General features: G+C 34.3%; 1 protein-coding gene across 3 annotated transcripts in view; it reads right to left on the bottom strand.

Moving 5' to 3' along the window:
* Positions 1-3,423, bottom strand: part of gabbr1b (gamma-aminobutyric acid (GABA) B receptor, 1b) — a 180,222-nt gene extending 176,799 nt beyond the window's left edge. For 2 of the 3 annotated variants that reach the window (XM_051136851.1, XM_051136850.1), the window contains exon 1: positions 2,572-3,423. The gene's annotated coding sequence lies outside the window, so the exon portion shown is untranslated. The remainder of the gene's footprint in view (positions 1-2,571) is intronic. The other variant, XM_051136848.1, reaches the window with a different exon arrangement.
* Positions 3,424-14,106: the final 10,683 nt, after the last annotated feature.

A 14,106-nucleotide genomic window follows, 5' to 3' on the forward strand; every position in this document is an offset into this window, starting at 1 on the left:
TAGTGTTGAGGCCCTTCAAGACCTGGAGCAAGAAATATTGGTAACACTTTATAATAAGATGTCACTTGTTAACATTATTTAATGTATTAACTAACATGAACAAAACATTAAGTACACTGTTGGATAATCTTTGTTAATGTTAGTTGTTAAAAATATAGTCATTCATTGATTGTTCATATTAGTTCACAGTGCATTAATTAATGTTAACAAACACAAATTGTGATTTTAATAATGCATTAGTAAATGCTGAAATTACATTAACTAAGATTAATAAATGCATTGGAAGTATTGTTCATTCTTAGTTGTTAACTAATGTTGAACCTTATTGCAAAGTGTTACCAAAATATTGAACTATGTAAGTGTTCCAAGCCTGTTCCTGAAAAATACACATTTTGGATGGCTTTCCTGTCTGCCTTACTCTAACCTTAATGTAAAATTACAGTAAGGAAGTTGCAAACATTACATTATATAATTCTGGGGACTACATAATTCACAGTTCCTAATTTTACATTGGTAAACTGTACTGTAAAGCTGCTTTGACACAATTTGTATTGATAATAAAAGTGACTTGACTTAAACTGTATAATATTAATACCACCAACCTTTTTGAATGACTAAAATCAGTTTATCACTGCAAAATGTTACTCATAACAACACAGCTGATACAATGAAAGCCCACATGATCACCCACACTGTAAAAAATATTTTTTTTTAAGCTGTAAATCTTAATTGGAGTGCTTTTTAAGAGAAAATACTATTCCTACTTCAAAATTTCACGTTTAATTCAATGTTACTTTTCCTGATATTTTTCCTGATAATTATTTGTGATATTTACTATCAATTTCTCAGTGAAAATCATATCTGCATTTTTCTTCAGTGCACAAGCATCATGTAACCCGAAGTGATGCTATACACTTTAATTAAACATGATAAATATTTAGAAAATAATAATAATAATTTAAAACTGCAAATGTGATGGTTCACACAGGGAATTTATTCTTTGCAATATTTCACTGCAAAATATGCAGTCTCTTTAAATCATATGTGACCCTGCACAAAACCAGTCTTAAGTAGCTTGGGTATATTTGTAGCAGTAGCCAAAAATACATTGTATGGGTCAAAATTATCGTCAATATTATTTTTCTTTTATCTATTTATTATTAGGATTAACCCCTTGAGATACCATCTCGTCTTCGAGGGGGTCCCAGAACACAGTGCAATACAATCGCAACATAAAACAAAACAGAACACACATTGACGATACATCTTTAAACAACACTAAACACAAACGATAATAAAAAAAAAAAAGCACCACAAAATGATTAACTAGCCATTAAAGGCTAGTAACAAATATACAACAAAACACCTAATACAAAATACACTATACACTGATCAGTGGATCCAATACACAAAAGAAAAAAACAAAAAAAAAAAAAAAAAAAAAAAACAGTACCATTTTCAATAATAACATGTACAAACCAAAGCAAACTGTGAAAACAAAGTTTGCTTAAACATCTTAAATGATGTAATAGTTCGAATATGCGCAGGTAAATTGTTCCAATCAATAGGGGCTTTAAACATAAATGCCAAAAATCATTAGGATATTAAGTAAAGATCATGTTCCATGAAGATATTTTGTAAATTTTCTACCATAATTATATCAAAACGTAATTTTTTATTAGTAATATGTGTTGCTAAGAACTTTATTTAGAAACTTTAAAGGTGATTTTCTCAATATTTAGATTTTTTGCACCCTCAGATTCCAGATTTTCAAATAGTTGTATCTCGGCCAAATATTGTCCCATCCTAACAAACCATACATCAATGAAAAGCTTTCAAGTGATGTATAAATCTCAATTTCAAAAAAAATGACCCTTATGACTGGTTTTGTGGTCCAGGGTCACATATGTTAATTAACACATATTAAGACTTATCACTAAAATTGTACATTTTATAGTTAAAACCAAAAGAAAGAAAAAACAACCTAGAACGTCCATGCCAAATATTGAAGGAGTTAGTAGATAAACATGACTGAATTCCAACAAGAAGAGCAGCTTGCACACATAATGGTTAAATAGGATTTGGTTAGACAAGATTTCTTACAAAAAAGACCATTTAGAGACCAAAAAGGTTAAAGATTTTTAACAGAAAAATTATACGTATTGTCTTTTGAAAAGCCCATTTTTTTTATTAACATTGTACTCATTTTAGGTGTTGGAGCATTTATCCAAAATGTGCAGCACTGGGTCTCCCACAGAACCCGGATCGAGAAACCCTGCTCTACATCCGCTGTCATCTGTTTCAGCACCGCGGACAGCGACCATTCAAAACGCAAGACTCTCGTACACAAGCACTCAAAAACACTTAAGGCCAACTTGCCCCTCAATTACACTGCAGGGCCCATTGAAACGTGTTTTAGCGGGATTTCTACACTACAGCACCTGAGCTTGTGTTTCTAAGCACAGCCTTTGCGCGGTGGCTCAAAACTGCAAAGAAACCTTACACATTCAATTAAACAGTTTGACTGTACGGTAGATGAGAACAATTACTGCACACAATTATATTACTTACTGCGTCGTGCAGGCTCTTTGGGGAACGGTTTGTGGAGATGGTCCTTGAGGGATGCTTGATAAAGCCAACGTGTGCGTGTGTACGTGTGCGTACTAGTAAGACGACAGGTAAATAAATATGCTCTTTTAATTGCTCTCGCTAGGCGTTCACTACGCACAGCTTCGTATTAAACTTCAACCACCAACTGTCTCCGTGCGTGTGAAATTGCTCTTGTACGATTAATATTGCGTGCGTCGCTTGTGTGCGAGATTAACCTTGCACAATTGCTTTTAAATATTCGGGTGATTGAATAACAGTCTGATGTTTTAAAAATTAAGAAAATAATTATAGTAATTAGAAAACAAGATATAGGTTGTGCTTCGCGTAGATGTATTGCTCGATTACAACGACTGACAACAAATACAATGAAGCGCACACGCAAAAAAGAAGCGATTGCGAGTTGGATTAGACGTAAACGTTTACGCACTATTGTTTACAAACGTCCGACTGTCGTTTTTTTGCAAATCGTACGAACATCAGACGGTAGCGTACTTGCCATGATTCCTTCGCCTAAAAGACTTGCGGGTAAAAAACAAATACCAAATGTCGATGGGAATTAAACGGCTCATGAGAGTATCCTCTGTGGAAGCCAGTCGGGACTGAATATGTATGATGTAATATCGGCAAAAAAGAAACACGGTAGCTACACACGGACGACGGACGACGACGACTCGCGGAGCCTCCCTCTCCTTCCTCTCGCTCCCTGTACTGTCCCTCGCTCTCTCACGACGTCACAGGGCAGTGCTCCTCTCTCTCATCTGCAGTCTGTAGTGTGCAGTCTGCACACTACATGAAGACACCGCCGGTGAATAGAGTGGGAATTAAAGCGCTCATTGGCTGACGGAAAGACAGATGGTGCGCTCATATCCCAGATAAATAGTGCAGACCTCCTCCCTGCGCAGGGTGGATGAGCCAATGGAAGCCCGTGGTCTCCAGATCTCCTCTTCTAGTGAAGTGTCACTTTGATGTATGTAGTCATTCTGTCACTGTATTATATTTATTCGTCGAATGGAGCATCTTGATTCTTTTGTGAGGAAACGAAGCTGGATTGCTAGCTTAATCTGTTGGCTGGTTTTATAGCCGGCTTGAACACTTTTAACAGGTTGGGAGACTAAACCAGTTATGACTAGCAAACCACCTTAGGCTGGTTTAAGATTTTAGCTGGGGTTGTCACTTCCTGGACGACTACTCATTATTTCAGTGCTTTCAAGGCAGCATTGTATTCCCTACTGTAAAAACCAGCTCAAGCTGGTATTAACGGGCAGCAGTAATAAATAACACCTTATACACTGCGTGCTATCTTATTTAAGATTCAAATTCACTTATTCACTTTTTATTTTGTTAAATACCACCATATTTTCCTTGCTTTGGCCTTTGCTCTTGCTCCAAATTTTTAGCCTTGACTTTTGACGCAATCTGTGAACCAATACAGTGGCATGCGAAAGTTTGGGAACCCCTTGTGAAATCTGTGAAAATTTAGCAAAATAAGAGAGATCATACAAAATGCATGTTATTTTTTATTTAGTACTGTCCTTGGTAAGATATCTTACATAAAAGATGTTTACATATAGTCCACAAGACAAAAAAAATCATTAGGATATTAAATAAAGATCATGTTCCATAGAGATATTTAGTAAATTTCCCAGCATACATATATTAAAATCTAATTTTTGATTAGTAATATGCAGTGCTAAGTTGGACAACTTTAAAGGTGATTTTCTCAATATTTAGATTTTTTTTTTTTTTTTTTTTTGCACTCACAGATTCCAGATTTTCAAATAGTTGTATTTTGGCCAAATATTGTCCCATCCTAACAAACCATACATTAATGAAAAGCTTTCAAGTGATGTATAAATCTCAATTTCAGAAAATTATCCCTTATGACTGGTTTTGTGGTCCAGGGTCACATATGTTAATTAACACATATTAAGACTTATCACTAAAATTGTACATTTTATAGTTAAAACCAAAAGAAAGAAAAAACAACCTAGAACGTCCATGCCAAATATTGAAGGAGTTAGTAGATAAGCATGACTTTGGTGCATAAACTCAAAAAAGATACCAAATTCCAACAAGAAGAGCAGCTTGCACACATAATGGTTAAATAGGATTTGGTTAGATAAGATTTCTTACAAAAAAGACTTAATTTAGAGACCAAAAAGTTTAAAGATTTTTAACAGAAAAATTATAGGTATTGTCTTTTGAATGCAGCATTTATTTAATAATATAATAAGTTTTTTTTTTTTTTAACATTGTACTTATTGCCTTTTATTTTGTTAAATACCACCATATTTTCCTTGCTTTGGCCTTTGCTCTTGCTCCAAATTTTTAGCCTTGACTTTTGACGCAATCTATGAACCAATACAGTAGCATGCGAAAGTTTGGGAACCCCTTGCGAAATCTGTGAAAATGTGAATAATTTTAGCAAAATAAGAGAGATCATACAAAATGCATGTTATTTTTTATTTAGTACTGTCCTTAGTAAGATATCTTACATAAAAGATGTTTACATATAGTCCACAAGACAAAAAATAGCTGGAGTTTTTAAATAACCCCCTTCAAAAGTTTGGGAACCCTTAGTTCTTAGTACTGTGGTTGCGTGTGTTGCGTTTGTTCTGAACGGTTAAACTGAGCACTGTTTTTCAGAAAAATCCTCCAGGTCCTGCCGATTCTTTAGTTTTCCAGCATCTTTTGCATATTTGTACCCTTTCCAGCAGTGACTGTATGATTTTGAGATCCATCTTTTCACACTGAGGACAATTGAGGGACTCAAACACAACTATTAAAAAAGTTTCAAACACTCACTGATGCTTCAGAAGGAAACACAATGCATTATGAGCTGGGGGTGAAAACCTTTGAACAGGATGATGTCCAAATTTTTCTTATTTTGTTGAAATATCTTTTTTTTTTCAGTTTACACTGTCCTTCGGAAGCAACAGAAGATACTTGAGTGTTTCCTGGAAGACAAATTAAGTACAATTTACCTTCTTCAAATTTAAAAAGATTTCACCCCCCAGGTCTTAATGCATCATGTTTCCTTCTGGAGCATAATAGTTGTGTTTGAGTCCCTCAGCTGTACTCAGTGTGAAAACATGGATCTCAAAATCATACAGTCAATGCTGGAAAGAGTTCAAATATGCAAAAAATGCTGGAAAACTGACAAATCTGCAGGACATAGAGGATTTTTCTGAAGAACAGTGCCGTTTAACTAATATAATTCATATTATATTAGTTTATTTAATTTTAAGTTTGAAGTTATTATTCAAGCATGCTGTTTTACTTTTATTGTTTTACTTCTGCTGCTGCATGATTTTAAAAACTTTTGAACAGAATGGAGATGTGTACAATTTTCTTATTTTGCCTAAATATCATATTTTGTCATTTAGTACTGCCCTTCAGATGCTACAGAAGATAGGTACATGTTTCCCAGAAGATTAAATAAGTTAAACTGACCCTGATCTTCATGCACTTAAATGCATGGTTTTTCATTCTGGAGCATCAGTGAGTGTTTTAACCTTCTGTAATAGTTGCATATGAGTCCCTCAGTTGTCCTCAGTGTGAAACGATGGATCTCAAAATCATACAGTCATTGTTGAAAAAGGGTTCAAATACACAAAAATGCTGGAAAACCAACGAACTTGTGGGACCTAAAGGATTTTTCTGAAGAACAGTGGACAGTTTAACTTTTCAGGACAAACAAGGGATTAATGAACAACTATCACTAAACAAAAAAACATAGCTGTGGATCATTCAGGTAACAACACAGTATTACGCAGCGTATGTAAACTTTTTTTTTTTTTTTATAAATTCAACTATTATTTTCTATTGTGGATTATATGTAAATATCTTTTATGTGAAATATCTTATTCAGGTCAGTACTAAATAAACAATAACATGGATTTTGTATGATCCCATTTTGTATGTATGATAACATTTTGCAGATTCTGAAAGGGGAATGTGAACGTTTGACCTTAACTGTATATACACTGAATATTTTTGGTGTAGAAATAAGTTTTACTCAGAAAAAAAAACAAGTAACACTTGGAATTAAATGATACATTTTCATTTAAATAAATTAAAAAAGAAAAAGCTGAAATGAGTAAAATGTAATTCAATAATCTGTTTTATTTACATGAAAACATGAAAAATCTTTTTTTTTCTTTACAATGTGCAGATGTATATTTGCATGCAGATTTGCACTGGCCTTCTTTTATTCATGTGTTTGCATACTGAATTATACAATTGATTATTGATTATTGATTATTTCTGCCATGGCTGTGTTATTTATCAACAGCAAAGCATCAGAACCAAAGCCTATAAACCTAAGCTTACCACAACTAAAGCTGTTTAGTTTGTTGTCCTATTACCCAGTTGGAAATTAGCATTTTTGAGCCACGGATTCTCTAAGGAATTGTCAGTGGGTTTTGAAAATGGCAATTTACAATTTATAAACAGAATTAGGGCTGTGGTTTATATTTTTTGAAGAGATGTTTTGTTTTACAGCATAAATTCTGTATTAGCATAAAAAAGACACTGTTTTTTCGTAGCAACTGCTTCAAAATAAAATAAAAAGTCTATCAAAGTCTTTTCAACACACCTTATTTTACTCATAATCCTAAAACCATTCTTAAAAATCTTTAGGAAATTCCCAAGGAAACCAGTGGTGAATTAGCCTTCCAGATTGGCCTACAAAATGACGTAATGACTGAACAACTATGCTGTTTTTGTATTTCCTTGAAGAAATATAAAGATAGTTCCTGGGTTCTTGTCTCGAGCTTGGGAATGGAAAAGTTCCTCTGTGAGAGTCCTGCTCTAAATCCTGTGTCTCTGTTCTTGGCAGTGGAAGCCGAGAGGATGAGTCATGCTGGTTGAAAATGATATCTCACTATTCGATGAGAGCAGCATTTATCATGTGAGTGAGGGTGCAGGCAAACATTTAATTATAGACCTAGTCCATTAGGATGTCAACACCTCAGCAGTCTCTTCCCCACAAAGTCAATAATGACCTTTAAAACTTTCTGATTTGCTGGGAAGAAATCCGACGCAATTTTCATGCTTGCAACCGCCAGTGGTGCACCAGAGTAATCAAATGGATGGCCATACGTACGGTCAAACCACTGCCACATCTCATTTCATCGGAGGCTCGCTCTCGAACTCTTCTGAGCATTAGTTCTGTGCTCTGCCATTAGACGGAAGGGAAATTGGACAGTGTGCAGTGGGCTGCAGTAATTACTCATACAGACGCTGTCATACTCATGACAATAGATTGTCTTTGCTGAGCGCAAACAGAGGAATACAGTAGGATAGGGAGCACTTCATTATTCCCTGCTGCAAATGTTTTTGTGCAACCACTTTCAAGGAGCTCTCATTTACATATACAACAGCACGCGGCAGAGGCAAATCATTTACATCAGTCCATAAGCACTATAGTTTCACTGTAGGGGATGTGCATTCACACAAGAGGTGTTGATTCTGCACACCAGTAGGCCTATTACCATTCATTTGGAAGTGTATCTCTCTGTGCAGTATTAGTTTACATGGCTATGAACAATTTGAAGTATTAATTTGAAGCAATTATTATTAGTGGTGCTTGCTATAATAGGCTGAACTCATCCTTCATCATATGTGCTACAGATATGAATTAGATCTCAAATTGTGCAGCCTGTCGTGTGCTATTACTTTTCTAAGTGGTTAAATTGATAAAATTTTGACCAGTGGATGATAAAAAGGGGTGTAGGGTTGGGGGCAAAAGCAGATGAGCAAATTTATGCTGAAAGAGCCATGTCTAGGGACAAGAATATGACAAGAATAACATTCATAATGTTAAAAATCTAGTTTGTATATACCATATTCTTATATTTATAAATTTAAAAAAAATTATTCTAGAGAGAGACAGAGAGAGACAGACAGATAGATAGATAGATAGATAGATAGATAGATAGATAGATAGATAGATAGATAGATAGATAGACAGACAGAACAATAGATAGATAGATAGATAGATAGATAGATAGATAGATAGATAGATAGATAGATAGATAGATAGATAGATAGATAGATAGATAGATAGATAGATGATAGATAAAATGATAGATAGATAGATAGATAGATAGACAGACAGAACAATAGATAGATAGATAGATAGATAGATAGATAGATAGATAGATAGATATAGATAGATAGATAGATAGATAGATAGATAGATAGACAGAACAATAGATAGATAGATAGATAGATGATAGATAAAACGATAGATAGATAGATAGATAGATAGATAGATAGATAGATAGATAGACAGAACAATAGATAGACAGACAGATAGATAGACAGACAGATAGATAGATAGTAAATAGAATAGATAGATAGATAGATAGATAGATAGATAGATAGAGCAACAGAATCATAGATAGAACGATAAATAGAATGATAGAACGATAGAACGATAGATAGATAGATAGATAAATAGATAGACAGAACGACAGAACGATAGAATGAGAGAACGACAGAACAACAGATAGATAGAATGACAGAACAATAGAACGACAGAACAATAGATAGATGATAGATAGATAGATAGATAGATAGATAGATAGATAGATAGATAGATAGATAGAACAATAGATAGATAGAACGATAGATAGAACGATAGGATGACAGAACGATAGAACGATAGATAGATAGATAGATAGACAGATAGATAGATAGAATGACAGAACGATAGAGATAGAATGATAGATAGATAGATAGATAGATAGATAGATAGAACAACAGAACGACAGAACGATAGATAGATGATAGATAGATAGATAGATAGAATGACATTGATAGACTGATTGATAGATAGATAGATGATAGATTGATAGATAAAACAGATAGATAGATAGATAAAATGATAGACAGAACAATAGATAGATAGATAGATAAAACGATAGATAGATAGATAGATAAAGATAGAGCAACAGAATCATCAGAATCATAGATAGAACGATAGAGCAACATAATCATAGATAGAAAGAACGATAGAATGATATAATGACAGAACGATATATAGATAGATAGACATAAAACAATAGATAGATAGATAGATAAAGATAGAGCAACAGAATCATCAGAATCATAGATAGAACGACAGAGCAACATAATCATAGATAGAAAGAACGATAGAATGATAGAACGACAGAACGATAGATAGAATGACAGAACAATAGAACGACAGAACGATAGATAGATAGATAGAATGACAGATTGATAGACTGATTGATAGATAGATAGATGATAGATAAAATGATATATAGACAGAACAACAGATAGATAGATAAAATGATAGATAGATAGATAGATAGATAGATAGATAGATAGATAGATAGATAGATAGATGGACAGATGATAGAACGATTAAACGACAGAATGATAGATAGATGATAGATAGAACGGCAGAACGATAGATAGGACAATAGATAGATAGATGATAGAATGACAGAACGATAGGACGACAGAACGATAGATAGATGATTGATAGATAGATAGATAGATAGATAGAGCAACAGAATCATAAATAGAAAGAACGATAGAATGATAGAATGACAGAACGATAGATATATAGATAGATAGATAGATAGATAGATAGAGCAACAGAATCATAAATAGAAAGAACGATAGAATGATAGAATGACAGAACAATAGATAGATAGATAGATAGATAGATAGATAGACAGTAGATATATACAGAACAATAGATAGATAGATAGATAGATAGAACTATAGAATGACAGAACGATATATAGATGATTAATAGATAGATAGATAGAGCAACATAATCATCAGAATCATAGATAGAGCAAAAGAATCATAGATAGAAAGACAGAACGATAGAATGATAGAACGATAGATAGAACGATAGAACGATAGATAGATTCCTCCAGCTTGTGAATTCTGTCTGGGTCAGTTTTTTTAAACCCATAAATCTTTCCTAACAAGGCCAACTGTTTACACTCTTCCTATTTCTGGATCAATTCTATTCATCAGAACTGTCTTGATCTCACACTCTCTTTTTCCTCAGCTCAAAACAAAGCCCTCCACTGGTCAGTCTATTTCAAGGTTGTTCACAGACAGGTAAGATCAGTGAAACCACAGCTAACTCACCTGGGATCTCTTCCATTAGGCCTGACACTTGAGTTCTCATCTCAGGACAAACTCAGCCGGTCTGTGATGCATAAGATGGTAGCAGACAGCACTTGTCAAGCTGTGAATGCAGTGTCTATTAGCATGGCATGCAACTCTTCACCTGAAACAGTTTTATAATTATTTTAGTTATACTAATAAGAAATGTTTATTGAGCAGCAAATCAGCATATTAGAATGATTTCTGAAGGATCATGTGACACTGGAGTAATGATGCTGAAAATTCAGCTTTGCATCACAGGAATAAATTACATTTTAAAATATATTGCAATAGAAAACAGTTATTTTAAATTGTAATAATATTCACAATATTACTGTTTTTACTGTATTCTTAATCAAATAAATGCAGCATATACATACACACACAAGTAAATGCAACTCTTAAACAAGCCAATGTTGCATCATTGATAAAAACAATACATCTATAAATGAATTCTGATGTATAAACTTCATGAAGGAACAAGGCTTGCTCCGGTCTGTAATGTACCTCTCCAAATTGACAATCAAAACAATGCATTTTCTGATGCGTTTCCCCTCAGGTATCCCAGCAGTGGAACCAGTGAGTCACAAAGTCCTGAGTGAGTGAGAAATTTAGGCATAATGAAAACCAGAAAGAAAAAAAAATGTGCGAGAGTAGCTCCGTTACAAATGCCACCGGTGACACCTCATCTTTCAGTTCAAACTCGGCTGTCATCATCTTGGCTGTCTCTTTCACAAACTCCCACATCTAATGTCACCTTCACTCTCTGCAGTCACAGAGAAATTAGTCTCTCACCTCAAACTGCCCTCATCCTCCCTTTCACTGCCCTTTCAACATGACAATTATCACTTTTTACATCGCGTTCATCCTTTGCTCTAGTCCTCACACACTCCATTCTCTCCCCAGCGGCCGGTTTCTATGAGTTCTCTGCTCGATATTTATATCATTGTTAAATAATTAAAGACTGAAGACAGAGGATAATCTCCTCCTCTCTTTCTCTTTTCATTATGGAAGTCCTGTTCTTCAGCACTTCTGATTGATTTTAGGTAGCTGGAGTGCCCCACTGCTCTCAGCTCAACATTCAGCCTAAAATACCTGAGAAAACCTGGGAACTTGCCATTCTTCTTGATTGCAATTACCAAGCTATTGAGACACTTTCAATGTAACCGGTAATTAGCGGTGTTTGTTAAGCCAAGCGTAACTTGTACTATTGCTCATAGGGAACGTCACACAGGATGTCTTAGAAAATACGTAGCGATGCCCTAGCAACTGTCCAGGACACCCCTTGCCTTGTGGTGGCCCACGAGTAAGTGCACTTCTCATGCTCTACAGAAAATGTGAATAATCTGGTTGCATCAAGTAAAATCTCTCTCATATGGAAGTCACATTTGATGATATAAAGTCGCAATGATGAGAAATAAATCCATAACTACCAGAAATAAAGTAATTACTATAAAAGTAGAATTTAAAGATACAGTCACATTGCAGGATGTACGTCATATTATTAGTTATAATGGCGCAATTTCAAGAAATAAAAGCAATTGTGAGACGAAGAGGCAATTGCAAGATATAAAGTCATAACTGGGAGACACAATTATGAGAAATAAAGCCATAATGACAAGTAATAAAGTAGAAATGAAGAGATATAGAGTCACACTCTAAGATATAAAGCTATATTTAATTAAAATATCAGAATTGCAATAGAGCAGTGAATTAGTCGCAATAAACCGTCGAAACAGTAACAGGGGGCGGGTCTTTGCGACGGTCCATTGTGACCATCTTTTCACACTGAGGACAACTGAGGGACTCATATGCAACTATTACATAAGGTTCAAATGCTCACTGATGAAAAACGAATTTGTGGGACTGGAAGGATTAAACAGCTGACAGTTTAACTGTTCAGGACAAACAAGAGTCTCATGAACAACTATCACTAAACAAAAAAACACAGCTGTGGATCATTCAGATAACAACACAATATTAAGAATCAAATTTATGTAATGCCATTTTTATAAATTCAGCTATTATTTTCTCTTGTGGACTAAATGTCTTAACACATGAAATATCTAATTCAGGTCAGTACTAAATAAAAAATAACATGAATTATGTATGATCCTTCTTATTTTGGTAAAATAATTAGCATTTTGCAGATTCTGCAAGGTGTATGTAAACTTCTGACCTCAACTGTATAAAATTTTGAAATTTAAATAAATCTTCACAATTGTGAGAAAGTCACAGTTATAAAGTTGTGACCGTGAGATATTGTGAATTATAGTGCTACATCAATAAAAAATCACAACGGCAAAGTCACAACTAGTAGACAATGTCACAATTATGAAAAATAAAGTCATAATTACAAATAATGTTGACAGTGAGAGATATAGAATCAGTCAGATTTTAGTTTGGATGTTGCAATTGCAAAAAAATAGTTGCAATTATAAGTTATAAAGTTGCACTTACAAAAAAAGTCAGAATTGAGAGATTAGTCACATTTTAGGTCAGAATAGCAATAACTTCACAATTAAGACAAATTTGCAATTGTGAGTCACAATATGACTTAAAATATTGCATTACAAGAAACAAAGTCAAAATTCTGAGATATAGTTACATTGACACTCATATAATGTGATATCAAGTCACAAGTGGGAGACACAAAGTAGCAATTAACGAGGTTATGTTCCTTAAGGTTTACTTACAATGTTAATAAAGTTTAAATATAAATAATAAACAAATAAATATGTGAAAAAAAAATATTTTCAACCCTCATTCTGACCCCCTATCTGAAACGACCTGTTTTTAAGAGGCGTGTCCTTTAAGGCTTGTCAGGAATCGTCCACTATTATGATTGGCTAAAGTCATTGCATAGGAAACAGTACCAACATGTGAGTATTTTGACAACATGATCAAAATTAAACGGTCATTGCCATTTAAAGCATTATGAAATCATTTACTTACCATTTGTGATGCAGCTGCAGTCAGATCTAGCACCTCTTCATCATTCAACAAATGTTTCTTTGTGAACTCTCCATGACACTGTGCCTCGTTTGCAAAACAAAATGCTCTGATCAATCCTCTGACGTGATCCGCGATGCCATTACGCACATTTGTATACCGTATCCAGTGTAGACAAGATAGCGGCAGTGATTGTAATTAGGGGTTCGAGCATGTAGTGCTGAAACCCTATTGTAATTGTCAGGATTTTTTAATGATTATTCTTTTTCCCTAAAACTGATTGTGCGGCCCAAACCGTAAGGCCTAGAGAGCTGAAACTTGGTCAGATCGTAGTAGTCTTGACCGCTACTCAGATCCAAAAGCTTGCCCCAATCAGCCTAAAGG

Source organism: Labeo rohita, chromosome 19 (genome assembly GCF_022985175.1).
Source record: "Labeo rohita strain BAU-BD-2019 chromosome 19, IGBB_LRoh.1.0, whole genome shotgun sequence".
Taxonomy (NCBI): Eukaryota; Metazoa; Chordata; class Actinopteri; order Cypriniformes; family Cyprinidae; genus Labeo; species Labeo rohita.